General features: G+C 38.4%; 1 pseudogene; it reads right to left on the bottom strand.

The window, feature by feature from the left end:
* Positions 1–4,784: 4,784 nt before the first annotated feature.
* LOC137210096 (CDK5 and ABL1 enzyme substrate 2-like) overlaps positions 4,785–9,966 on the bottom strand; it is a 36,893-nt pseudogene continuing 31,711 nt past the window's right edge.

The raw sequence follows: 9,966 nt of genomic DNA, 5'->3' as shown, positions 1-9,966 counted from the left end.
CAGAGTTGTTGGTTAGATTTTAAATGATAATGTGTGTAAAAACATTTTAAAATCATAAAATAATAGACAATTACAATGTTCAATAATTTAAAGCTGAAAATTTGTCACATGTTCCCCCTCTTTCTTCACTAACAATGGACAGTTATTTTGGATAACATAACAGTTAGGTGGGATTATAGAAATAAGGATGGCTATTCAGTGATGAGAGAACGTTGCACAGTTAACACAGCTCAAATGATAATAATGGCTATCATTTATTGAGTGCCAATCAAATGCCAAGAAATCAACATAGTATCATTTATCAACACTATGAGGTAGAATTTAGCTCCGTTTTGGAGATATTAAAACCAGGTGTCGTGAGCATATTGTTTTTATTCTAAAGCATCACGTCCTTACAGGAACAACCAGTCCCCATTTCATGACGCCTTAGTGAAACCTTCCATCACAGTTTCCTGACTTTCTCTGGCCATAGGAGTGAAAATATGCAAAATTGGACCAATAAGACATCTTTTTATGGACTTCCACATGAACTTGGGGAAGAAATCCCTTTCTGAGTTGCTAAGAAAAGACTAGAGTCTGAAGCTGCTGGTGGTCACCTCGCCTACTCTGCGTGACCAACCTCCGCGCAGAATAAAGTGGAGCAGAGGGGACAGGTACTAGGTGAGATGAAACCCCAGTAACATCATTGGAACCTGATCCAATCAAACCCAAGCCTGGATGGACCATTCTCTCACACCCAAGTTATAAGAGCAACGAATTCCTTTTTGATTACACTTATTTGAATTACTGTGAAAGGGTCACAGAAGGAAGTAGAATTTCCTGTGACAGATTAACAGAGTTACTCATGCCTGAAGTTCTGCACAACTGATGAAGTAGCCACTGATCTCTGCTATCTAATACTTTACTGGCCTTTGCGATGTTCTATCATTCTGACGTCACCTTTGAAATGACACCAGGCAGCTAATTGCTGTATTGAGTCAGTCTCCTGACAACACTTGATACAAGTGACAATTATATCATTCAATTTCACATTCCTTTGAGAGTGAAATGAAGGACCACTAAGTCCCCAAGTAGCTTGACATCTTTTGGGGACAAAAAGAGGAATGTATATGCAATGTGGGCTGAAGAAACCTTTAAAGAGCTCACTGAATATCAGAATAAGATGGGAAATACAATTATTAGAGGCTCAAACTGAATCATGTGGCTGTTAAAATACATTTGAGTTTAAGATTGCTGGTGTAGAGCTTTAAAGTAAAGGATGCCTATTTTTGAGCTGAAGCATTACAATGTCAACTTACAGGCAGGTGTAGGCTCTGTGGCTTCAGAGAAATAAAGTATGGTCATAGTCATTCGTTTAATTCATACAACAAATATTTATTGAGCAAACATTATGTGCTAGGCTCTGTTCCAGGCAAATCTCAGACTTCATGAAGTTTACATTCTAGTGGGGAAGGCAGAACATAAACAAGATAAAGGTGCAAACTATATAGTATGTTAGATGCTGATACATGCTAAGGAGAAAATTAAAGCAAGGAGAAAATAATTAAAGAAAATTAAAGCAAGGGAAGAGGTGGGAAAATCACCTCAATTTTAGAAACAATGACCAAGGAAGGTGTCACTAAAATGGTGACATTTAAACGAGATGTAGGTGAGAGAGTAAATTATGTGAATATTAGCAGGGAAAACACTTCAAACAAAGCAACAATTGCAAACATTCAGAGCCAAGAAAAGATCCTTTCAGGCAACTTTTAGAAAAATCTTATGACTAAGTATATCCACAACATCTGTCGTATATCCATCGACAGATGAATGGATAAAGAAGATGTGGCACATATATACAATGGGATATTACTCAGCCATAAAAAAAAATGAAATTGAGTTATCTGTAGTGAGGTGGATGGACCTAGAGTCTGTCATACAGAGTGAACTAAGTCAGAAAGAGAAAAACAAATACCGTATGCTAACACATATATATGGAATCTAAAAAACAAACAAAAATATGGTCTTGAAGAACCTAGGGGCAAGACGGGAAAAAGACATAGACCTACTAGAGAATGGACTTGCGGATACGGGGCGGGGGAAGGGTAAGCTGTTATAAAGTGAGAGAGTGGCATGGACATATATACACTACCAAATGTAAAATAGATAGCTAGTGGGAAGCAGCCGCATAGCACAGGGAGATCAGCTCTGTGCTTTGTGACCACCTAGAGGGGTGCGATAGGGAGGGTGGGAGGGAGGGAGACGCAAGAGGGAAGAGATATGGGGATATATGTATATGTATAACTGATTCACTTTGTTATAAAGCAGAAACTAACACACCATTGTAAAGTAATTATCCTCCAATAAAGATGTTAAAAAGAAAAAAAGAAATGGAGTTTTAAAAATAGGAAATGTGGGACATAAAGTACAAAATATGATTTCTGACATTAATCCAAATATTTCAGTAATTCCATTAAATGAAAATAGATTAAATTTTCTCTTTCTAAAGATTATCAGGATTTTTAAACACAATCCAGTTATACGCCAATTAGAAGAGATATATCTAAAACATAAGAATATAGAAAATTTGAAAGAAAAGGGATAGAAAAAAAATTGAAAATAAAGCTGGTTTAGCTATATAGCTAGTAGAAATGGACTCTTTCAAAGAAGATTAAGATGCCTAATTCACAGGGAATATATAAGAATATAAATCTGTAAGTTAACATCTAACCCTACAAAGCAAAAACTCAGAGAATGACAAGAAAGAAATAAATCCATCAAAATAGTGAAGATTTTAATCCAGCCCTGCCAGTATTTGATATACCATACAAACAAATAGCGGCAAAGATAATGAGGTTAAAAAACTGAAAAAAAGGGCTTCCCTGGTGGCGCAGTGGTTGGGAGTCCGCCTGCTGATGCAGGGGACACGGGTTCGTGCCCCGGTCTGGGAGAATCCCACATGCCGCGGAGCGGCTGGGCCCGTGGGCCATGGCCGCTGAGCCTGCGCGTCCGGAGCCTGTGCTCCGCAACGGGAGAGGCCGCAGCAGTGAGAGGCCCGCGTACCGCAAAAACTGAAAAAAAGTATGCTATATAAGCATACTTCATTTTATTGCACTTTACTTAATTGCACTTCACAGGTAATGCAGTTTTTACAAGTTGAAGGTTTGTGGCAACCCTGTGTCAAAGAATTATATCAGTTTTTTTTCAATAGCATTCAATTTCAATTTTTTCAATTTTTTCAATAGCATTACTTTTAATTAAGAGGTGTACATTGTTTTTTTTTAAGTATAATGCTATTCCACACTTAATAGACTACAGTATAGTGTAAACATAACTTTAATATGCACTAGGAACCCAAAATGTTCATGTGACTAGCTTTATTGCAGTGGTCTGGAACCAAACCCACAATGTATCTGAGGTATGCCTATATAAAATAATAGATTGGGTCATAGATTGCATAATATTTATACAACAAAATAATATATAGCCATGAAAAATTAATCATAACAATAATCTAAAGAAGAAAAAAGTATAATACATAATTTAAAGAAAGCAAATTCCAGGAGAATAGACATATTATGATGCAATGTATATAAAGTGTAAAAATGGACAAACTTATTTAGAAACATAAATACATGTGGTAAAATAAAAGAGAAAATGAATAGCATGTTTAACACAACTTCAGGAGAATGGCTCATTCTGGATGGGACAGACATGTATTCAGAAGGGAAACTGAAGAGCCTCAAAGGAACTGGTAATTTCCTTTTTTAAAATAAATGTGTCCAAATATTCATTTTTTATTATTATTGCTGTTGCTGTTTAAACTGTGGTTTCATGTTATATATGTTCTTATGTCTAATATACAGCACATTAAGATATTGAAAAATATGTACATATAGAGTCTAATGGAAAAACTTTACTGAAAAGCATTAAGTGACTTTCCAGAAGCTACAAGCAAGTCTGTAGGACAGTTCTCACATCCAAATCAATGATTTTCTTGACTGTGCACAAATCAGCCTTATCCTAGAGAAGATTACTCTTATCATGTCAGCCTTACATAAAATGAGGTCATTTTTGAAAGAGTTTGCTGATAAAATGAGAGAATCAAAAACTCTAATGACTTTAAATGACTTTAAATTATTTCTCAAGTTTGAGACAGGTCATATTTCATGAATTTTATAAGCAGTTCTTACAACAGGCCATGCTTTGTCCTTATGTGGCAACATGTACCTAGACAAAAAGACTAGAAATGGAAACCCCATTGGAAAACCAGATTATACAAATGTTGGCATCTTCAAGAATTCTAGAAAAGACTTTCTTAAAAAAGACAAATTGGGAGATGTTCAAAGAGCATTAGAACCATGGCTGATCTGAGTGACCAAGGGGAGAATCCATGAATAAACTTCAGAGCTTAAGCAGGAACTTGGTGGGGGAAGGGAGAGTAGGCAGTAATTATTAAAATACATAAGACTGTTCCAGTTTAAAAAACATTTTGATCCTCAAGTCTTCGCAAATCAGTATAAATTTAGCCTTATTTTACAGAAGAGAAAATTTGTATTGAAATATATTGAAAAATTCTTAAAGCTGCTTCAATGTTTATGTTCAATGTTTATGTTCAATGTTCCTTCAATGTTTATCAGCACTAACATGGATAAGAGTCACTGAACTACAAACAGCTAGGTTTCAAGCATTAAACATTTACTATCCTATTTTTATGCACACAATTTTTGCCCTAATTTCTAGGTATAGTTGAGAAATTCATTTTAATTATCTCTGTTCTCCTTTCTGTTGTTCTCAGCCCCATGCTACTCTGCGGTGTGAAACTGATAATGAGCAGAAAGCTGATAAAACATGTGGGAGCAGAAGCTGAAGATGGTGAACTCAAGATGGTGAACTCTTTCTGCAGACAAAATAACAATATAAATTTTAGCAAATTTGGGTTTGTTTTATTTTTAAGATTTTTTAAAAATAAATTTCTGTTCACGTTAGAACCAAAACACAGAACCATAATGAGATAACAGTCAAATCTGAACCAACAAGAGCTGCAGTTCAATGGGAGTCAATAAATACGGCATCTTGCTGCCCCTACCTGGTTACCATGGCAGGTTGTGCCTAAAATTGCCTGGAAAGATGTGCTGTCTTACACAAATTTGAAACAAAATCTTCTACACAACTTAACCCCCAAATATAAGCATCATCTTTACGTCAAGTTCACGATTTCTCTTGGGCACATTTTTTTTCAGTTTTTGTTTAAGCCCAGACCCTAGAAATTGACGAAACTAAGGGCTGGATTCCACCCCTGAGGCATATGATAAAAAGCTCTCCTGGAAGAGGAGAAAGGGTTAACATGAATTATTCTGGGGGTCCTCCAGAGTCTGCCACAGTTCAACAGTCCAGATATGTGTGTGGCAGGATCATTTTTTTTTATATTAACATATCTTCCCAAGTATATTTCCCCTATTTGGCTTTCAAACTATCCCACACACTCCACACACTTTCAAGCAGTTAGGTTACTTCCGTATGACGGTCTTAGTCCGTCCAGGCTACTATAATAGAATACCGTAGACTGGGGGTGGCTTGTAAACAGCAGTCCAGTATTTCATAACTCTGGAGGCTGAGAAGTTCAAGATCAAGGCACCAGCAGATTTGGTGTCTTGGGAAGGCCTGCTTCCTGGCTTACAGGTGGTCATCTTCTCACTGTGTGCTCAAAGAGCAGAAGAGATGAGGGAACCCTTTGGGGTCCCTTTAATAAGGGCACTAATGCTATTTGTGACGCCTCCATCTTCATGAGCTAATCACCTCCTAACAGCCCCACCTCTTAATACTATCACACTGGGGATTAGGATTTCAACATATGAACTTTGGAGGGAGATAAACATTCAGTCCATTGTAATGATTGTCTCAGAAGCAAAGTATGTCAAGGCAGAAAGTCTGAGCAAGTCTTCCTGGTTTTGATTTCCAAAAGGAAAATGAAGAGAACTTGGGACTTAGGCCAAACTTTTGAGAAAAATTGAAGATTAGAGACAGTGAAACTTACCTTTAAGTCTCCACAATATTCACCCAGGCTGGGAAGGGAATTGGGAGAAAGCAACAGGAAGAGAGGTAATGGAAATAAATATATTAGAGAGATTGGAGGATGGAGAAACCACTAAAGCAAAGGAGTACTCAGAAAGGCATATTCAAGCAACCAGGAGTTGTGCAGGACAAGTAAGTCATCATATCCATACCTTCAGTTGCTACATGACTGAGTGTGAATGTAACAGATAACTGACCTTCTCATCGGCCTTCTGATGGGAAGTCCCTCTGGTAACAGCCAGTATTTCACCAGCAGGAGCAACACCATCCATGACTTGAGAGTTGCCCAGTTTCTATCCAACTTATTCTACATGAACTAAACACTAAATATGTGCTTTGGTATAGACCAGAACAGAGTAAATCAGAGAGAGAGGAGGGTGGTGTCCTAGATACATAATGATCTGGTGAAGGGACTGTTATAGAAAATATCACTAGATACTTGTCTGGTAGGAACAGGGTCTAGAAAGAATAAGCTCCATTCTCCCTAGACTAGGATCCCTGACAACACTACTTGTCCTCTCAAACCATTCCTATCCCCTCTCCCCTCCCTGCCTTTGCTTACCTGTTGTGCAAGAAAAAATGTTATAACAACCAACATTTATTATGCTTTATAGTATACAAAAGGCTGTCTCACATGTAACTTCATTCATCTTCAAACAATTCTGTGAGATTGGCAGGTCAATTCCCATTGTTATCCCCAATTTACTGATGAGTGAGACTGAGGCTCTGAGAGGTTATGTAAGCTACCCAAGAGCACACAGGAACTAGAAGGTGGCAATAGTCCCAGTCTGTTCATTATCTGTGGTTCTATTGTTCCTTCACTACCATTTTGGCCCTGCTCCGAGGTAGAGCAAGCTGCTCGCTACAGTTTAAGGGGCCCTGAAGCCCTTCCCTCATGAAATGTTTCTTCCCGGACCTTCTTAAGTTCCAGAATACCCTGCCTTAGAGACATTACTCTAAGTTTAGGCAAGGTCTCCAGGAGGCCGTTGGTAAAATGAGACATTCAACCTGGGCTCCCTTAACTGAGACGTCTATGGGCCAGAACTACTGTTTAAGAAACTTAAATGAAAGAACAGCCAAGTGACTATCATGGAGTAAAGGCTCAATAAATAGTGGGTTTCTTTTTTCTAGTTAAAAAAATTTTCGGGAACTTTTTAACACCCATGACATAATTCCTCTGCTTTCCAAGTAAACAAATAAATAACATAGCCATGAATAATATAACTTCATGTAATTCCAATGGTAAAATAAAATCTCAGAAAGTTTTTTTTTTAAATCTCAACGAATCTTTCTGAAAATAATGAGCCCCCAAAATCATCATCCCGAAGGAAAACAGTTTGCTTACCTCTACTCTGAGTCGTAAAATACTCAAAATTATTTTCACAAAAATTACTGAATTTATCAGTTCCCCTAGCTCTGTGGCATACGAGCATAAAGAATAATACACCCTGGGACTATGTAAAAGCCTAGATTAATATTGAATGAACAGCTAAGGATAAACAGGACTCTCTGCTCTGCTCTCACTGAAGACAAACACAAACAGTAAGCAGAGAATCAGGCACGGATCAAGCCCATGAACGCACGCATTGGTTACTGCAATACCAACAGGGCTTTTAAAATGTCAAAGGAAAAATATACTTTAATAAAAATACATGAAAACTGTGTTGAAAAATTAATGTAGCACACTGTGTACGAATAAACCCCTACATGAATAGAAAGTTGAGATTATCTCCATGCATCAGTAAACCTCAGGTGAAAAATCACTGGTGACAATTTCTCCCCCCCTTTCAAATACGGTTAGGGGTCTTTGGGGGATTGTCGATGCATAACTGGGGTCAAAGATTTTAACTCAAACAACCTGGATATGCAGAGAAAATGTTTTGTTGTTGTTGTTTACGGTTTTCCACATGAGCCCCCATCCTCTGGTTAGAGCTAAAATTTTTAAATGAATATCTAACCCAGTTTAGACCTAGACTGATTTGACAGCTTAAATGGTCCTTTCAGGCAATATTCTCCCTAGGAGTGGGGAGGGAAGTCACTCAGATTTCTTCTGCCTCTCTCTACTCATCTCTGAAAGAAGGCAGTTGGGTGTATACGTGGGGAGAGAAGGAGAGGAGTGTGAAATGGGGAGATGAGTGACCTTGAGGGTGGTGTTCTGGTCTTCTAGTTGGTGTTGTCTTAATGCTGTCTTGGCATTCATGGCTGGAGTCTGTAACTGATCTCATTCTCCCAATTTGGTCATAACCCAGTTCATTCTCTGGCCAATTCGGTCTCACTTGGGCACCTCCTGGCTCCAAAACCCCGAGACTCCCTGCCAGCCTCCAAGGCCAACTCTGAGGTCAGCCCCCCATCTCCTTGGGAACTGATGGTGGTTCAGGAAAGCTAACCCTAGGAGGTTCTGGCTCCCCAACACCACCACACAACCAAAGGGATGGAGGTGTGTTCAGGGCTGGAAAAGTTAGAAAAGGTCTCTCTTCACAGAGCCCAAAAAGGGAGTCAGGGCCTATAGCCTTCTCCCTTCACCTCCTCGCAGCCCACACCCTGAATCTACCCTCACCGTCCGCCGAGGGGAAGCGGGGGCACACATCCAGTCAATGTGCTCCTTCCTTCTCTTCCTCTCTGGCCTCTCCCCATCCTCTTCCTCCAGAGTTGGGAATGAGGTGGGCTTTGCACTTTCTTCTACATTCTGTATCCATTAGGCACAGGGCTTTGCTATCATGGATGGAGGGGTACCTTCTCTGCGGGGGATCTTCCCGGTTTAGTACCTGATATGTTAGATATGTTAGACGGAAAAATAAAGAGATCTGGAAAAGGGTCTCTCAAGATCATAGTCTGGGTTATAATGCTTTTATTTCACTTTGTCCCTGTTTTTCATGTCAGAAGCTCTATATTATTCAATTTTCCTCTTCATCATTTTTACAGTAAATTCACTTCCCCTATCAGGCAGATGGTTGCTCAGATTGACTTGGGCAAAATCATGGACATTAGTAATTTCTAAAATCTTACCACTCACTCCCTTGTGCATATATATATGGTCCACTGTTCCTATACATTATATGTTTAAATCAGTGTAGATGAGTGTGCAAAGCTATCCCTTCACATAAACATTCTGTTACATGGCACTTATCAAAACACATTTATTTTTGTTATTTGTTTGTTTGTCTCTAACATAAAATATCTACTGGGGATTATTTCGATGACTATTATTTCTGTGGCATTACCACATAGAAAGATAAATTCCTAACTTTATGGCAAACGTGATAAATCCTGTGTTAACAAACATTTGTTTTACAGATAATTGGAGTAAATAGAATCATTTATCCTGATGTAGCAAACGTTGGGGCTGGAAGAATATGTATGAGGGAACAACATAGCTGCTGCCTTCAGATACATAGTGGTTTAGAAGTGGAAACCAAGTCTGATCCATGTGACTCCAAGGGGCAAAATTAAGATTATGGAAAGAGTTAATGGGAAAGGAAATTTGGTTTAGCTTTCTAATAATCAAAGCTGTCTAAATATGGAGTGGGTTGACACCTCAAGATTCAATGATTATTTCCTAACTGGGTTTATTCAAGCTGGGCCACGTGACCACTTAATACGGATGTCATGTTGATTATTTAAAGGTGTTAAGCATGCTGAGTTTCTATATTTCTTAAAGTCTTTAAGCTGAAGGTTTCAGATATTCAAGTACCTGATAAAAGATAAAGAACCATAGTAACATAGTAGTGCTGGCAGGAAAATCGTCCATGGCCATTTTTTGATGTTAATCACTGAGCTATTAAATAGGAAAAATTCAAATTACCTATCTGTGGTATAATCAGAGTTGAAAGCACAGTTTATGACAAAACTGGTGAAAATAAGGCCATAGGAGGGAGACCAGAAAGTTCTGGCAAAGGATGCTTCAAAGAATTA

Source organism: Pseudorca crassidens, chromosome 17 (assembly GCF_039906515.1).
Source record: "Pseudorca crassidens isolate mPseCra1 chromosome 17, mPseCra1.hap1, whole genome shotgun sequence".
NCBI lineage: Eukaryota > Metazoa > Chordata > Mammalia > Artiodactyla > Delphinidae > Pseudorca > Pseudorca crassidens.
The sequence above is the reverse complement of the archived record's forward strand: the minus strand, read 5'-3'. Positions and strand labels throughout refer to the sequence as shown.